Source organism: Lygodium microphyllum, chromosome 14 (assembly GCF_053477565.2).
Source record: "Lygodium microphyllum isolate KBCC chromosome 14, Lygodium_microphyllum_v1.1.10, whole genome shotgun sequence".
NCBI classification, from domain to species: Eukaryota; Viridiplantae; Streptophyta; class Polypodiopsida; order Schizaeales; family Lygodiaceae; genus Lygodium; species Lygodium microphyllum.
In genome coordinates this window covers 6,595,180-6,613,719 of record NC_141148.1, presented here as the reverse complement: position 1 = coordinate 6,613,719, position 18,540 = coordinate 6,595,180, and the positions used below count along the sequence as shown (strand labels likewise).

The 18,540-nt window shown below is 39.7% G+C and overlaps 1 protein-coding gene across 5 annotated transcripts in view; it reads left to right on the top strand.

The window, feature by feature from the left end:
* The window catches only part of LOC148025284 (uncharacterized), a 43,247-nt gene that overhangs the window by 17,870 nt on the left and 6,837 nt on the right, over positions 1 to 18,540 (top strand). The window lies entirely within an intron of this gene.

The window sequence follows — 18,540 nt, the reverse complement described above, 5'->3', positions numbered from 1 at the left end:
TTAAGCAAGTATTTGCTTCTGCTTAGTTGACCAATGAATTAAAGATTGATGTTATGTCAGCTTGGCACAATTTGGATGCATCTAAATGCAAGGATCTGGTAGACTATAACAAGAAGTTTTGGGAGGCTTTGCTGCCAGTCACTTCTTACAGTGTTGTGCCATTGACCGAGCAGATAGAGAAATATTGCTGCGGGCTGGCCAAGGAACTTCGGAATTATTGTACAAAGACAAAGGTCACCACTTTGACTCAGTTAATTGAGAATGCCACTACAGGAGATGCATTATTGTTTTTTGGGGGCAGCTTTAAACAAGACAAACTTGAGAAATTTTCAGCAAAGAAGCCATTTGATAAATAGATTTATCAGATTTCTCAAAGCACAGGTAAACCTTGGCAGTTCAAGAAGAAGCTAGCCAAGTTCTTTGGACAGCAGTCAAAGGACCAGAAGAAACCTTTTGTGCGCAAGTCTCTTGAAGAGAGAAAGGCTTTAATGACTGAGAGGAAGTGCTTCATCTGTGAGCAGACTGGTCATATTGCGTCTAATTGTCCGGACAAGAATAAGAGACGAGCTGATGATGATAAAGAGGACAGGAAAGGAAAGAAGCCCAAACCTTCAGTAGGTTTAGTGCCAGATATGTTGGGAGACAAGCCACACTCAGATGTTAATGAGCTTTGCAGAGCTTGGGGTAAAGTTAGGGATCAACATGTATTTATTTTCTTTGACCCTAGAGCTAAGGTAAACTTTATCTCACCAGAGTTGGCTTCTACTTTGGGCATCAGAGCAGATGACATGGGCTACACAGCAGAGGCAGGGTTGGCATGTCCTAGCTACTCAGAGTCTGTGACACCCATTCTTGGAAAGCTGCGTCTTCATATACAGTCTTATGTTGATGCAGAAGAATTTTATATCATGCCACTTGAAGGCTGTGATGTCTTGTTGGGAATGCCATGGATGTTCAGAAAGCATGGTGTGTTGGATGCCTTTAACAAGACACTGACTTTGGAACATAGGGGAAAGACTCATGTGCTTGATGTGAAGCTTAAAGGAGAGTCTGTACCTGTTGTATCGGCTTTTGCCATTACATCTGTAATAAAGAATCATCTTTTTGCGTACTTGATTTTTGCATGTGATGTCAAGGATAATGATGAGTCAAATTTCTCTATGTTAAATAGAGACAGGTTTGCTTTTTTGTCTCAGTTCAGTGATTGTTTTTCTGACTCATTACCATCATAGTTGCCACCAGAGAGGTTTGAGGATCATGCGATAGATTTGGTGCCAGGGAGTAGCCCACCAATAAGACCTCCGTATAGGGTTAGTGGAGCCCAACAGAAAGAGATATTAAGCTAGGTGAATGAGCTCTTAGAAAAAGGGCTGATTCAGCCAAGTTCATCTCTCTTTTGCTCACCAATGCTCTTAGTGCAGAAGAAGGATGGCTCTTGGCGCATGTGCATTGATTATCGAGCGTTTAACAAGAGTACCATCAAGAACAGGTTTCCCATTCCGAGAATTGACGACATCCTTGACCGTTTGGAAGGAGCGTCAATTTTCAGCAGGATAGATTTGAAGAGTGGATACCTTCAGATCAGGATTAAGCGAGAGGATGTACATAAGACTGCATTTAGGACCACGTTTGGTCTCTATGAGTTCTTAGTAATGCCATTTGGACTTAATAATGCTCCTGCCACATTTAATTGAATGATGGACAGGATTTTCCGTCCATACAAGCAGTTTGTTGGTACATTCTTTGATGACATGATTGTCTTTTCAAAGAATGAATAGCAGCATAGAGAACACTTGAAAGCAGTCTTTGATGAGCTTTGCAGTAATAGGTTGCTTATCAATGGCAAGAAGAGTGAGTTCTTCTTGGAAGAAATCCAGTTCCTGAGGCACATAGTGTCAAAGGATGGTGTCCGAATGGATCCTGTTAAGGTTGAAGCAATTAGAACATGGCCAGATTTGAAGATTGTCCATGATGTTAGAAGCTTCTTGGGTTTGTGTTCTTACTACAAGAGGTTCATTTGCAATTTTGCAGAGATTGCTTCACCTTTACATGCTTTACAGAAGAAAGGAGTCTCTTTCTAGTGGACACAGAAAGAGATTTTGAGCTTTTAATCTTCTTAAAGAAAAGACGACTTCTAGTCCAGTGATCATTCTGCCAGATCTTAGGAAGTCATTTGTTGTCCAGTGTGATGCCTGTGGCAATAGCATTGGTGTAGTGCTAATGCAAGATGGCCGGGTAGTGGCTTATGAAAGCAGAATCTTGCGAGGGCCAGAGAAGACTATGCAGGTCTATGAGAAAGAATTACTGGCTGTGATTCATGCGCTTTCTTGTTGGAAACACTACCTACTTAGGGCAGATTTTGTTGTCCAGATAGATCATCAGACATTGCGTTATTTCTTAACTCAACTAAGCTGTCAGAAAAGCATATGCGTTGGGCAAACTTTTTGTCAATGTTTCATTTTTAGATTGTGCATGTGGAAGGCAAAAAGAATGTTGTGGCTGATGCTTTGTCAAGGAAGCCACAAATTTTAGATGTGTCAATTCCTTATCATCATGAGCTTGATGATATGAAGGAACAATATGCTGATGATGAAGATTTTGCAAGGATCTTTGATCAGCTTGTTAATGGACAACATCGTGAGCATTATCTTCTCAAGGATGATTTCATGTTGATGCATGGTAGACTATGTGTAACTATGCCATTGAGACGGAAAGTTATGACAGAGAGTCACTCTCCATCGTATGGAGGGCATCATGGTATTGATGCAACTGTCAAAGCAGTAGAGACATTCTCTTATTGGCCTACTTTGAGAAGAGACGTGGATGCTTTTGTGCGGCAGTGTTTGATTTGCCAGAAGGTCAAGTTTGACAGGCAAAAAGCACCAGGGCTTTTACAGCCATTGCCTATTCCAGATAAACCATGGGAAAGCATAGCTATGGATTTTATATTTGATCTTCCGAAATGATGGGATATGGACTATTATTTGCAGGTTTAGCAAAGAGGCTCATTTCATTCCTACTAAGAAGAAGATAAAACCAGATCAGATGGCATGTTTGTTTATGTGCAATGTCTTCAAGTATCATGGTATGCCACAACCTATTGTCAGTGACCGTGATCCACAGATGACAAGTCTATTCTGGAGAGGTATATTTGAGAACATGGGCACAATGCTTAAGTTCTCATCGTCATTTCATCCAGAGACTGATGGACAATCAGAAGAGACGAATTCTACTGTCTTGGATTTGCTTAAGTGCTATGTGTCAGAGCACAAATCAAAGTGGGAGCAGTATTTGCCTTTGGTTGAGTATGCATACAATAATACTGTGCATTCGTCAACAGGCAAAGCCCCTTTTGAAATTGTTGAAGGTGGTAAAAAGGTTCCTCCCATTTTGCATACAAAGGATAAGATCTTTCAGGTAGATCAGTATGTGCAGAGTATGGGGGAAATGTATCAGAAAGTTAAGCATGCCCTTGAAAGGACTCAGGCAAAGTAAAAGAACATGTTGATCATCACCTTCGTGAATTGATATTTTCACTTGGTGATTGGGTACTGTTGCGGTTTGAAAAAACACGCTTAAAGAAGCGGAAAGGCAAGGAAAGTCTTTTCACTAAGCTTAGTATGCAATACTATGGGCCTTTTCAAGTAACAGAGAAGATTAGTGATGTCAGCTATAGGCTGAAATTGCCTGACAATTGGAAGATTCATAATGCTTTCCATGTTAGTCTTCTTAGACCCTATGTGGGTGATGTGCCAGAAGATATGCCAGCTGAGGAACAGCTCGAAGTTGGGGAACTTGATGAAATTCTTGTTCCAGAACAGGTACTGGCACACAAGGAAAGGAAAGTGAAAGGCAAGGTTGTTAGAAGGTATTTAGTTAAGTTCAAGAACTATCCAGCTATAGATGCTAAGTGGATGGACGAAGGTGAACTTGCAGAGTCACCTAATGTGTTGGAACTTTACCTTGAAGCATTTCGCTTGCAACCTACCTTGACCCCTTGTATCTCTAAGCTGAAATAGATTGTCAAAGTGACAATTGCTTAAGAAAGAAATTATGTACAAAAACAGATTTTGTACAGGTTAACACTTATTGTGTCCATATGGTTTTCTCAGTGCTAAAGAAGTAAGTATTGCTTGCAAGAATACAGTTTTTACTTCTATTGAATTGAATACATGTTGTAACAATGGTTACTCGATCGGGCATGTATTCTGTGAATTGACTCAGTGGGGATATCATTTTGATGTACCGGCCACTAGATCTCTAGTCAGGGTGATGTGGAGTCATCAAATAAGAATCTGCTACTATGGGGATATCATTGTCGTGTACCGGCCACTATATCTGGAAACAGTGATGGAGTCACATGATGATAGTCTGCCATGTTTCACAGTTAGAACATACATGTGTTAACAGTGTGTTCAGTACACAATGTTGACTGATACCATGTATGTGTTGTACATGTGCTGCCAAGTGTAAGTTCACTAGGTTAGCTGGAAGCATGTATCACATTCATGCAAACGAGGACGTTTGCGATTTCGAGAGGGAGATATGTCACAAGATTGTGACAACTATTATCTTTTTGCTGATTTCGTTATTACTACTTTATTTGGTTTTTCTTTTTGGAAGGATCCCTCTTGAAATCTAAACGCCTGAGTTGCATGGCCAGTATGTGAAACGGACAGGAATGTCGAGTGAGTCAAGATTGGACAGTTAAGGTCCAATACAAGTCTGAATAGTTAAGGTCCAGTACAAGTCTGGAAGAGACCAATGGCACTGTAGATTGACAAGCCTGTAAGAGACTTGTGAAAGTGTATATGGACAAGTGTGTTGAAGAACTAGCGTGGAAGAGACTAGTTCAAAGTGAAGATGGACAAATCTCCAAGAGATTAGTCCATGTGGGGTCATCAGTGGAAATTCACTTTCAGTTGAGCTACATAACAAATTTGGATGTAGCCATAGTCCGCAAAGATGGTCAGAAGACTAGTGGGAATGCAATGGAAACAACTCCTAAAATTTAGGGAGTTACTATTTTTGGACCCCAGAATCTGTTTGCGTCATTATCTTCGTTTTTGCACGAGGATTAATCCTCTGGTCTGTGCCGAGGTCAAATCTTGCACCAAGGATGGAGAATTTTAGACCGGAAGGCTTGAACGGGAAACACCTTCCAGTGCTGTTATTTGGCACAAATTTGTGCACTTACCTCTTTAAAGAGGGGTTGGCCTGCAGTTTTTTGGGTATTGGGGGCTCATTTGTGAAAGGGAAGATGGATAGTTGCAGATGGAGATCTATCGAGAGCTGGCCTACCTTGTCTATGATGCACAGAGGGTTGAGCTTGCTCCCTACTTTCTCTTTCTCTCCTCTCTCCCCCTGACAATTATGGATATGCCTCAGTTGAGGGCCTTTCTGTTGATTTATGTACAGTTGTGTGGGAATATGCTATTTTTGCATGAGGCAAGAGCCTCCTTTCTCCAGGAACAGGAGCAGTTGTTTGCTGCCTACACGCAGGAACAGGTGAGGATGGTAACCTCACCAAGTAAGTGTCCGAAACAGCACTAAATCAGTACTGATTTTGGACTGTTATGAGGTTATTTCAGAGCCCAATTGATGTCAGAATCAAGGGGCACTTGGCACAGTTGTTGGAGAACAGTACAGGGAGCAATATGAGCTGAAAACAAGTTTCAAAACAGGTCTGAACCAGTAGTTACAGTGGGCTGAACAGTACAGGGAACAGTATGAGCTGAAAACAGGTTTAAAAACAGGTCTGAACCAGTAATTACAGTGGGCTGAACAGTACACGGAACAGTATGAGCTGAAAACACGTTTCAAAACAGGTCTGAACCAGTAATTACAGCGGGCTGAAATGGTCAATTCTACACTCCAACCAGAAGTTTCAGACTTGGGCAGAGTTTCCCCTCCTGGTCAACTTGTTTTGGGTTAGTAATTGTATTGTTATGCTGCCAAATTGCACCCAGAATAGGTGAAAGACAGCTCATTGTACTTTATCTCTTTTTAAAAATAAAGAAATACCGCAAGGGGCACTTGACTTAGGGGCCAACAGGGTGTCTGTGTGGCAACAAGAGCATTCTAGCTTCTTGTATTTCTTCTTGATTCTGTGTCTTTAAGTTCAGGTAAAGTGGGCGACTGTGAATTGGGTGAAAGCATTTATATATTTTGGTTGTACACTACCGCCCTTTCCAGAGAGGCCGGTTACACTTGCTCTAATGTAGACAATGTTCGTGCCTTCACATCAGTAAAGATAAAAGTATCGAGGCTCTCTATAGACTTTGATTCAATGTTGTTTGAAACTAGCCTTCCTTTCGTCGATGGGTGGAAAACCCTTGATTATAACTTAATTACAGCAGCAAACAATAAATGTAAATATGAAAATACAAATTTACCTACCAATCTTGGACAATGCACACCCAATTGGCCCCAAAATTGGCACCCCTTTTTGTATTTCTTTAGTTTTATTGAAAAAATCCCCTTCGCAATCCAAACTCCCTATGTTGTCCAAAGTGACCAGCAAGTCTTCAATCTGATTTGCCCCTTGATTTGGGCACTTAATTGGCCTTCTCCCACTTGGTAGATGATAGAAATGCCCGAAATTCAATGGTTGGCTAGTTCTCCACTTGAATTTAGCTGAAATTCACCTTAGCCCTGAATAATCCAAGTCTTAGAGCTTTCAATTTTTGGCATGCTTCTTGAGGCTATTGCTAAACCCTAATTTTTGCTGTAAATTAGGGTTTATAGTAGAGAAATTTGCAAATTCTCAGCCTCCAAGGGTCCAAATGCTGAGATCTTTGAAGCAAGGCTGTGAAATGGTGAAAGAGAAAGCTATAGAGAGAGAAAATTCAGAGTTTGGTTGTGAAGAATGACTGAAAATCAGTCAAATGCAGCTGTGGCCTGCTGCAACAACATTAGATATTGCCTACAATTGAGACATGCAAATCAGTTGTCACCTTGTACTTGGATGCAATTGCCCATCTGTGAAGGGTCCATATTTGTACTCGTCTCCTTAAAACTCACTTGTGATTGATTGCAATGCCTGAAAATAGGCTGTCCATGGTTGCTCACAGCTCTCCCACATCTGCTACAGTAAGAATCCTCTCTTTTTTCCTCTTCTTCAGCCTTTTACCAGCCTGTATGTGCAAGTTTGCCAAGTGGCAACCTTCCCAAATGGTTTTTTGAACATTATCCATCATTAAGTATTAATTTCAGCCTTTAATTACTAAAAATCAATGTAATTATTATTTTGGTACCCAAAAAAAAATATGATTGGCCAATAATTAAATTAGCTAGGCATCTTTTACTCTCGAGTCTCTCTGTGCTATCCGTGACCATTAGATCGGCGTTAGGTAGCATTAAACGCCACATCTCTAGTATCATCTACTAATTGACACTTATGGCCAAATGAATGACCTAGGCCAACAATTGACACTAGATACCACCAAGTATTTGTGCAACATAACTTATAGTAACTTTTGTCTTTGATATCTCGTGATTTGTCATGAAGGAAAATACAACATTAATATTTGCACCTTGGATTAATTCGAGCCTTTGTAAATTTAACCCTAGCCTATGTGTACATGTGTGAACAGCCCTTAAGTTTGGAAAGAGGGTTAGAATAAAAATGGACTAGAGGCCAAAGGCAAGACATATTTTGATCATTCAATAATCTTGGCTTTACCATTTTCTTGGAGTTAGCTTCTTCTTAGCCTATGAAGCACTCAGCCATGGTCGTCATGTATTCTTGAATCTCCAACCATTAATACATGATGAGGATGTCTTGGTGCAATAGATTCGTTAATTCTTTGTTGTAAGCTTAGTTAATTTTCAATTTCAGTTAGATTTCATTCCATGGTTGATTGCTTTCATTACATTGGTATCAGAGCAGTAGCTTAGATCCTTGCAGAAGTCATTTTCAAGTACTAGATTCAGTTTCCTAGGCTAGAGAGAGCAAACCATAGTTAGGAATTTGAGTGACAGGACTTGACAGGACATGAAGGCTTCAAACCGGAGTTACATGTAAAGGTCTGCTACAAACAAGGATGAAGATGGTGATTCTTGGCATTACCAATGGAAGAAATGGAAGGCTCCAGCCAAAATAGCAGGACGTGATCAAGATTTGAGCCAAAAATTGGGGTAAGTGGCCAAACTAATGGTTACAGGGCACTTTAATTGTGGTTACTTTTGAGAAGGAACGGTTTCTTATTCTCTTTTCTCATTCCTTCAAGCTTCCATACAAATTGCCATGGACATTTCTTCTCAGATCTTCTTCCCATGACCTCTAGTGCTCAAATGGCTTATGTAAGAATGTTGTATGGGTCTTGAGCTACCCATTGAATACCCATATGCTTCATAGCCACCACGTTTTCATCACGTGCTGTAAGAAGACGTCCTGCAGCAGTTTGCGTGGTTTTTACAGCGCCCCCCCCCCCCCCCCCCCCCCCCCCCCCCCCCTTCTTGATCAACAAAACGTGAGGCAATTAGAGGTTATACTCTTCATGAGATGATCAAATGGAGTGCAACTATGGAGTATACATCATCTTCTACTTGATCTTTCACTCTTTTGGAAGATGGGAGCTTTCTCAAACCCTAGGTATGGAGTTTTATGACAGTTTTGGACAGCACTAAAATTTCTCAAATTTCTTCATCAAGATCAAAGGGTTTTTGCTCTATTATACTCCCTGAGGCTTCTACATACATCCTAGTACCAACATTGATTGATCTTGAAGCTTGAAGCTTTGATGGAGCATGGATATGGAGATTGCAAACTCTATGTATAACAGTTTGGGACAGCATTAAAGATTCCTGAAATTTTTAAAGCAAATCATGGGGCTTTTACCAGTTTATGGTTATGCCTTTTGGGTTATCAAATGCTCCAGTCACATTCCAGTCTCTCATGAATAAGATACTTCAGCCATTGCTCTTTAAAACAGTTTTGGTATTCTTTGATGACATTTTGATCTATAGCAAGAATAAATAAGACCATTTGCAGCATGTAAAAGTGGTCTTTGACATATTGAGGATACACAAACTGTTTGCCAAGGCCACTAAATGCTCTTTTATGACAAAGGAAGTTGAGTACTTGGGTCATATAGTGGGAGAATATGGAATCAAAGTGGATCCTAAGAAGGTTCAGTGCGTCAAAGAATGGCCTACACCAACCAATGCCACTTCATTAAGAGGTTTCCTTGGTTTGTCATCCTTTTACCGACGGTTTATGAAGAACTATGCTCATGTTGCAGCTCCTCTTACCGATCGGCTGAAAAAAGAGGCCTTCTTTTGGGATGAGATCGCTAACAAGAGCTTTAATGAGCTAAAGCAATTGCTTGTTTCAGCACCCATACTAGTTTGCCCTGACTTTTCCAAGACTTTTACCATTTATGCAGATGCCAGTGGTAGAGGTTTGGGAGCAGTTTTGGTACAGGAGCATGGTGTCATTGCATTTGAGAGCAGAAAATTTGATGACAAAGAGAGAGAGATGCATGTTTATGAGCAGGAGATGCTTGCTATTTTACATGCAATCAAGAAATGGCACCACTACCTCTATGGGACACACTTCAAAGTCAAAAGTGATCATAGGGTCTTGAGATATTTTCTCTCGCAACCCAATCTTTCTCCCAAGCAAAAGAGATGGTTGGCCACTTTGCAATCATATGATTTTGAAATATCATACATGGCTGGTAAGGATAATGTGGTGGCTGATGCGTTATCAAGAATGTGGGCATGCAGTCTATCTACTGTGTCTACCATCTATAAGGATTGGATTGAAGACATTCAAGAGGAATATGTGCTTGATGAGCATGCTGCCCATATTTTACAGAAATTACAGCAAGGGTGTGATGCTGAATTTCCTAATTTTGAAGTGCATAATGGCCTCTTATGGTTTAAGGGTAAAGTGTACTTGATTCCCAGCAGTAAATTCAAGATGAAGGTGCTTCAAGAGATGCATTCATCGCCAATGGCTGGTCACTTGGGCCTTTTCAAGACGTTTGATAGAGTTCATCAAAGCTTCTATTGGAAAGGTCTATGGAAAGATGTTAAAGAGTATGTATCTGAGTGCTTGGAGTGTCAGCAAAATAAGGATTCCACTCTATTACCAGCCGGCTTACTTCAGCCTTTACCCATACCTACGGGCAAATGGACAGATATTTCCATGGATTTCATAACAGGATTGCCTACTACCAGTCATGGATGGAACAATATCTATGTGGTAGTTGATAGATTGACCAAATCAGCCCACTTTATCCCAACTAAAGTCCAATATTCAGCAAGGCAAGTCGCCGAGCAATTTATGGAAGGTGTGTTCAAACTACATGGTATGCCTATGAGAATAGTATCAGACCGTGATTCGAAGTTTATGGGCAACTTCTGGAAAAGTCTATTCTCATCTATGGGTACTTTCCTCACTCCTAGCACGGCCTATCACCCTCAGACTGATGGGTAGACGGAGAGAGTCAATCATTGGGTGGAAGTATACCTTAGGCATTATTGTCATGACACACAAGCTTCATGGGATCGTTGGATCCACCTTGCTGAATTTTGCTATAATAACACGCATCACATGAGCATTGGGATGTCTCCGTTTGAAGCTCTTTATGGGTATAAAGTCCAACTTCCATGAGTTTTATTCCATGAAGACATCAACCCACAAGCAAAGGAAGAGTTGGAAAGAATGGAGTTGCTCATGAGGCAATGCAAGGACAGCATAAGGAAAGCACAAGAGGTAATGAAGGTCTATGCAGATGAGAAAAGAAGACATTTAGACTTCAAGGTTGGAGATTGGGTATTTCTCAAAGTACCCAAGACGCATTATGCTTCATTAAAGGGTGGGAACAATAAGCTTGCTCATAGATTTTATGCGCCATACTTGATTTTGGACAAAATTGGAGAGCTTGCTTATAAACTTCAGCTACCATCTTCTACTAGAATACATGATGTATTTCATGTTTCACAGCTGAAGAAGTATGTTGGGCCCGATGTACAAGTATTGGAAGAGCTACCACCATTGGATGAGGCAGGATTGATCATATATGAACCTGAAAGCATTATTGGAAAGAGAGAGAAAGTTCTCAGAAATCGTACTCTCATTGAGTATCTCATTAAGTGGATCAGTTTATGGTTATGCCTTTTGGGTTATCAAATGCTCCAGCCACATTTCAGTCTCTCTTGAATAAGATACTTCAGCCATTGCTCTTTAAAACAGTTTTGGTATTCTTTGATGACATTTTGATCTATAGCAAGAATAAATAAGACCATTTGCAGCATGTAAAAGAGGTCTTTGACATATTGAGGATACACAAACTGTTTGCCAAGGCCACTAAATGCTCTTTTATGACAAAGGAAGTTGAGTACTTGGGTCATATAGTGGGAGAAGATGGAATCAAAGTGGATCCTAAGAAGGTTCAGTGCGTCAAAGACTGGCCTACACCAACCAATGCCACTTCATTAAGAGGTTTCCTTGGTTTGTCATCCTTTTACCGACGGTTTATGAAGAACTATGCTCATGTTGCAGCTCCTCTTACCGATCGGCTGAAAAAAGAGGCTTTCTTTTGGGATGAGATCGCTGACAAGAGCTTTAATGAGCTAAAGCAATTGCTTTTTTCAGCACCCATACTAGTTTGCCCTGACTTCTCCAAGACTTTTACCATTTATGCAGATGCCAGTGGTAGAGGTTTGGGAGCAGTTTTGGTACAGGAGCATGGTGTCATTGCATTTGAGAGCAGAAAATTTGATGACAAAGAGAGAGAGATGCATGTTTATGAGCAGGAGATGCTTGCTATTTTACATGCAATCAAGAAATGGCACCACTACCTCTATGGGACACACTTCAAAGTCAAAAGTGATCATAGGGTCTTGAGATATTTTCTCTCGCAGCCCAATCTTTCTCCCAAGCAAAAGAGATGGTTGGCCACTTTGCAACCATATGATTTTGAAATATCATACATGGCTGGCAAGGATAATGTGGTGGCTGATGCGTTATCAAGAATGTGGGCATGCAGTCTATCTACTGTGTCTACCATCTATAAGGATTGGATTGAAGACATTCAAGAGGAATATGTGCTTGATGAGCATGCTGCCCATATTTTACAGAACTTACAGCAAGAGTGTGATGCTGAATTTCCTAATTTTGAAGTGCATAATGGCCTCTTATGGTTTAAGGGTAAAGTGTACTTGATTCCCAGCAGTAAATTCAAGATGAAGGTGCTTCAAGAGACGCATTCATCGCCAATGGCTGGTCACTTGGGCCTTTTCAAGACGTTTGATAGAGTTCATCAAAGCTTCTATTGGAAAGGTCTATGGAAAGATGTTAAAGAGTATGTATCTGAGTGCTTGGAGTGTGAGCAAAATAAGGATTCCATTCTATTACTAGCCGGCTTACTTCAGCCTTTACCCATACCTACGGGCAAATGGACAGATATTTCCATGGATTTCATAACAGGATTGCCTACTACCAGTCATGGATGGAACAATATCTATGTGGTAGTTGATAGATTGACCAAATCAGCCCACTTTATCCCAACTAAAGTCCAATATTCAGCAAGGCAAGTCGCCGAGCAATTTATGGAAGGTGTGTTCAAACTACATGGTATGCCTATGAGAATAGTATCAGACCGTGATTCAAAGTTTATGGGCAACTTCTGGAAAAGTCTATTGTCATCTATGGGTACTTTCCTCACTCCTAGCACGGCCTATCACCCTCAGACTGATGGGTAAACGGAGAGAGTCAATCATTGGGTGGAAGTATACCTTAGGCATTATTGTCATGACACACAAGCTTCATGGGATCGTTGGATCCACCTTGCTGAATTTTGCTATAATAACATGCATCACATGAGCATTGGGATGTCTCCGTTTGAAGCTCTTTATGGGTATAAAGTCCAACTTCCATGAGTTTTATTCCATGAAGACATCAACCCACAAGCAAAGGAAGAGTTGGAAAGAATGGAGTTGCTCATGAGGCAATGCAAGGACAGCATAAGGAAAGCACAAGAGGTAATGAAGGTCTATGCAGATGAGAAAAGAAGACATTTAGACTTCAAGGTTGGAGATTGGGTATTTCTCAAAGTACCCAAGACGCATTATGCTTCATTAAAGGGTGGGAACAATAAGCTTGCTCATAGATTTTATGGGCCATACTTGATCTTGGACAAAATTGGAGAGCTTGCTTATAAACTTCAGCTACCATCTTCTACTAGAATACATGATGTATTCCATGTTTCACAGCTGAAGAAGTATGTTGGGCCCGATGTACAAGTATTGGAAGAGCTACCACCATTGGATGAGGCAGGACTGATCATATATGAACCTGAAAGCATTATTGGAAAGAGAGAGAAAGTTCTCAGAAATCGTACTCTCATTGAGTATCTCATTAAGTGGAAGAATTTGCCCATTGAAGAGTCTTCTTGGCAACCATCCACTTATGTCAGTAACTTTCCTTGGTTATTACAGGATGATATATGATGCAGTATGCAATGACTGTGCAGAGACAGCTTGCTATATGAAATTTCTGGAGACAATAAAACTGTCCTGACTTCATTAAAATTTGATTTTAATGTTATGGGGTGATGCTTGGGAGTGTATACTTCGTTTTTACACCTCATACGCCTCATTTGAACCAATATATCAAAAGTTATGGCAGTTTTAGTGAATCAGCCCTGTTTGGACAGCAGCCAGTTTTCTCATAGTTTGGCGAGCAAAAAGGTCTTCTTCTCATGGACAGTGCTTTCTTATCACTTGGAAGATGAATGGGCATGATTACTATCGTCCTTGACTTGGATTTAGTCCATTACTTCTTGGTTTTGCGGACAAAACCATCTTCAGGACGGGATGGTTTGTCATGAAGGAAAATACAACATTAATATTTGCACCTTGGATTAATTCCAGCCTTTGTAAATTTAACCCTAGCCTATGTGTACATGTGTGAACAGCCCTTAAGTTTGGAAAGAGGGTTAGAATAAAAAAGGACTAGAGGCCAAAGGCAGGACATCTTTTGATCATGCAATAATCTTGGCTTTATCATTTTCTTGGAGTTAGCTTCTTCTTAGCCTATGAAGCACTCAGCCATGGTCGTCATGTATTCTTGAATCTCCAACCATTAATACATGATGAGGATGTCTTGGTGCAATAGATTTGTTAATTCTTTGTTGTAAGCTTAGTTAATTTTCAATTTCAGTTAGATTTCATTCCATGGTTGATTGCTTTCATTACATGATTTTCTCGGATCTCAGGCTCGTAAATTTACTCTAACCCTAGTTGCACCTCACATGTGTAACATTCACTTAATCATGTGATTAAAAATTAATCCACATGTTAAGTGAGGTTTTAAAAATACATGTTCTCATGATACTGTTTGTAGAAAGTGAAAGGGCACATGAATAGGAACTTTGTGAACTCCATGAAGAATGAAACTATATTTGCATTTGACTTTTATAGAAAGTGAAAGGGCACATGAATAGAAATTTTGTGAACTTGGTGAAAAAAACCATATTTGCATTTGACTTTTGTTTGCAAGACTCCTATTCCCTCGCTTTGCTGGAATGTGTAGTTTGCTGAGTACATTGTTGGAGAATGGTGAGCAGCATGCCAAGCCAAGTATTCATATTGTGTGTTTCTTAATTCCTATCCGATTTAGGGTTGCTTTCTTTAGAAGACTCTTGTGCATAGAGAGAATCTCATATCCCTCAATTTGCCACATTGTAGTTTGGACACTTCGACTGTAAAGAAATGATATAGCAAATAAAAAAAAATGTAGTGTTTAACAACACGGAAAACTCAATTTTTAGAATCGTGAATGCTAATGAATGTTTAAGGATGAAGATGATTCAATTAGAAAGTCTCGAACCTTTGTGCCTCTTTATTATTGAGGAAAGAGGTGTCTAGAGTGGGTGTTGGAGTGTGTTGTATGATGATTGAATGATTAGTATGTTGTGTAGGCACTAGTAAGCAGCAAAATGTAGATCTCTGAAGGTAGGCGATGACATTAGTAGCTAATAAACGGATCAACAGTCAGGCGACCAAAAAGGTGGCCATTCTTGATTAAAAATGTATGTATAATAGCTTTAAAACAACCGTCAATAGCAAAAAGGCGGGTCTTGTAATCAAGGTGACAATTATAGGTGTGGCAGATGTTGGGTGGTCAACACGAACACCTCACTTGGTGTGGAGGCAGCAAGGCAAGACGGTTAGAAAGACGTTGAGGCAAAGAAAGCTTTCCAAAATAGGTTGTTTGGTTGGAAAGAGACTCTATCATCCCAATTCCCACAAAGTGGTGGTGAGGTGGGATGTTGTCTTAGATGAGGACCTTACTTTTTCTTTAGGCACTCCTTGCGATGATGCTACAACAAGTGAAATCCTCAATGAATTCCCTTCCTTCCCCATTGTCACAGGGTTGTTATTTTTTCACTTAATGCTCTATTTCACTTAAGTTGGGATAGTTAAGTTATGCATACATGTGGCGTACATGTGAGATTAAATTGAATGTGTGTCGCGATGATAAGAAATTTTGGCTTGGATAGTGGGGGTCATTGGTAGAAGCTGTTGTGAATAGGTGCTAGTGGGATACCTAGGTGAGATCTTGGTTAAGGATATTGACTAGCCCCATGGAAATGACTTTTGGTGTCATGGGGTTAAGGAAATTAAATGGCTCAATGTTCTAGACTAATGTTTGTAGAAAGTTTTAGCACTTTCAAATTTAAAGAAGTTAGGAAATTAAATTGGGGATTAGGCAACGCTAAAGTTAGGGTATGGGCCATGTATTTTTCATTTAAATTAATTGTTATTGGTTGGAAATTAAGTCTAAAGGCTGAATTTGCACGGGCAAGTCTGACACTCGATAGATAGCTAAGTTTGGAGCCATGCAAGGCTGCGTGAGGCCATTTTGGGTTGTTTAAGGTAGTCCTGAGGGTGAAGAATTCAGTTCTAACAAGGGAGATATCAAGGGCACCATCAAAACATTGTTGTGGCTGAATTCATAGTGATTTTTGGGGTTGGAATAGTAGGGTGAATCTGGGACTTGATTTACAACATCATTTAATGTATTTATTTATTTCTATTCATACATTGCTCCCTTCTCTCACACATTCATTAGACATGAGTACATTGCTCTCATATATATATATATATATATATATATATAGAGAGAGAGAGAGAGAGAGAGAGAGAGAGAGAGAGAGAGAGAGAGAGAGAGAGAGAGAGAGAGAGAGAGAGAGAGAGAGAGAGAGAGAGAGAGAGAGAGAGAGAGATTGCTTTGTTTTTTCATGAAAAAAAGAGATTGATTGCTTTACAATTTGGGTTGTTTTTAGCTTGTATCCTTGTAGTATGCTCAAGTCTTGATATGTTGATTTCCTTTCTCGAGTTCATTCTCTTCAAGTTTTTTTTGTGGTCTTGTTCTTTTTTATTTGTGTTTACAAGATATCTATCAATGGTAAAAAATTACCTAGTGCAACGGATTGAAATTAAGCAAGGATTAGAGAATACACAGCAAATATAAAAAGAATAATAACTTCTTTAATTGGAAAGAACTTGATACAAAGACGGTTGTGTCCATCCGTGCGCTTGCACTATGAAGCTTAGATGGCGATTTAGACAGATGGTAGGCAAAGAGCTTAGGGCTAGTTGGAAGAATTTTGATTGGGTGAATTTGTAAAAGATAGATTGACGATGGTCTTGGAGGCGTCTTCCTTTTATAGCTTAAGAAGATAGTTTGGTCGGCTTGCTCAACCATATTATGAATTTTCCCTAGTTGGCTAAGGAATATTATAGGGAATATTTTCTTTATTGTAGGTTTGGGGTGCATCTTGATGCATTGTGTCTCAAGTTTCTACCAACATAACTATTCTATATAACTTGAAGGCTAAAGGCTAAATCCACGAAGGTCAGCTTTTTGCCATTCGGTCACATGGACCTTATCTAACATACAAGTGAGGATCCAATCAATGTTCGGGCTCACACATGGCTTCTCCTCATAATGGGGTCCTTACAACTTACAGCACCATGGATCATTGGTGGCACCTTATGAGAGTGGGGGATTGCGCATATCTACATTAACATCCTCTCTGTGCTTTTGTTTTTGATATTCCAATTTTTAATTTGTTATGCTCATCTTGTTCTCTCTTCCCTTCCATTTGCGTGTTGTGATTCTCTTCCGCTACACACACTCACATCTTAGCCAAGCCAAATAGAGAGATGGTCTATGAACAATTTCTTTGCATGACTGTGTGACACAAAAATCCCATATTTGTTGTCAATAGTCTCAATTCCAAACAAGGAATGAAGTTGATCTAAGTTATTTTTGAAGGTGTTGATACCAGCCTTTGTGCTAGCATTGCATATTGTGCATACCATGGGCTTACATAGTCTTCTACTTTGGCATTTATTTTGGTTATTTTGGGTCACTTATATGCTTTAGTCTTTCAATAGTGACACACACCATCTCTTGCCTATATGTGTGTGCGCGTCTATATATCTATCAATCCATCTATCTGTATATCTCCAACTTGTGGCCCATGTGGTCACTTTGGACGTGTTAGGAGGAGAGCTCGCGAAGAGCTAGACTTGCATGGTATCCTTTCAACAGAGTTTTTAATGGGTTGATAATAAGATTTTAGTATTCGAGATGTTGAAACAAAAGCCTACTTTGGATCTAGTGTTGATTTTGTTGGATTTGTGAAAGGCTTTCATTAAGTGATATATATTTGAGAATGGTATTGTTGCATATGTAGTTGGAGAAAGATATGTGATATCCTATGGGGGTATAGTTTTACAAGGTGCAAAAAAGCATTTGCAGGCTTGTGAGAGAGTTCTTGGCTGTAATTTTTACTTTTTCTACTTGTTTTATTTGGAGATTGGAGCTGGTTTTGTTGGGTGGATAGATCATTTGACTTTGCGATATCTCTCACTCAGACTAAGTTGTTAGAGAAACATATGCAAGGGTCTAACCTTTATGATTCGTTAATGCTTCACCTTTGGCTAGTGAGTGTTGAGGGTTAAAAGAGTTCTGTCATTGATGCATTGACAAGAGAGCCACATTTTTCAATAGTATGTATACTATATCAGCTAGATGGTATAAACACATAATATGCAAAGGTTGAGGACTTACTAGAGTTGATGATTTATTCCTAAGACACTTGTAGGGAATGGTGGCATGTCTTGATTGTTATTTGCAGGTTTAGCAAACAAGCTTGTGGTCAAGTTTGATAGGCAAAAGACATGGAGTTGGTTGCAACCTTTGTCTAGTGAACTAGATAGTGGGAAAGCATCGTTATTGATTGTTCTTTGGGTTTCCTAGGATGCTTATATGTTGATTGCTATTTGCTTAGTTTAGCAAACAAGTCCATTTTATTTCGATTAAGAAGAAGAAATCAATAGATAATATGAAGAGATTGCTCATCTAGAACATCTTCAAGTGTCATCGGATGTCACATGCTATTGCCACATGAGGCCTTTGTTTTATAGAGGTATTTTTGAGAACATGGTGTGACCTTGAAGTTCTCATCATCTTTTCATCAACAAACAAATGGGCAAATTGAAGATGTCAAT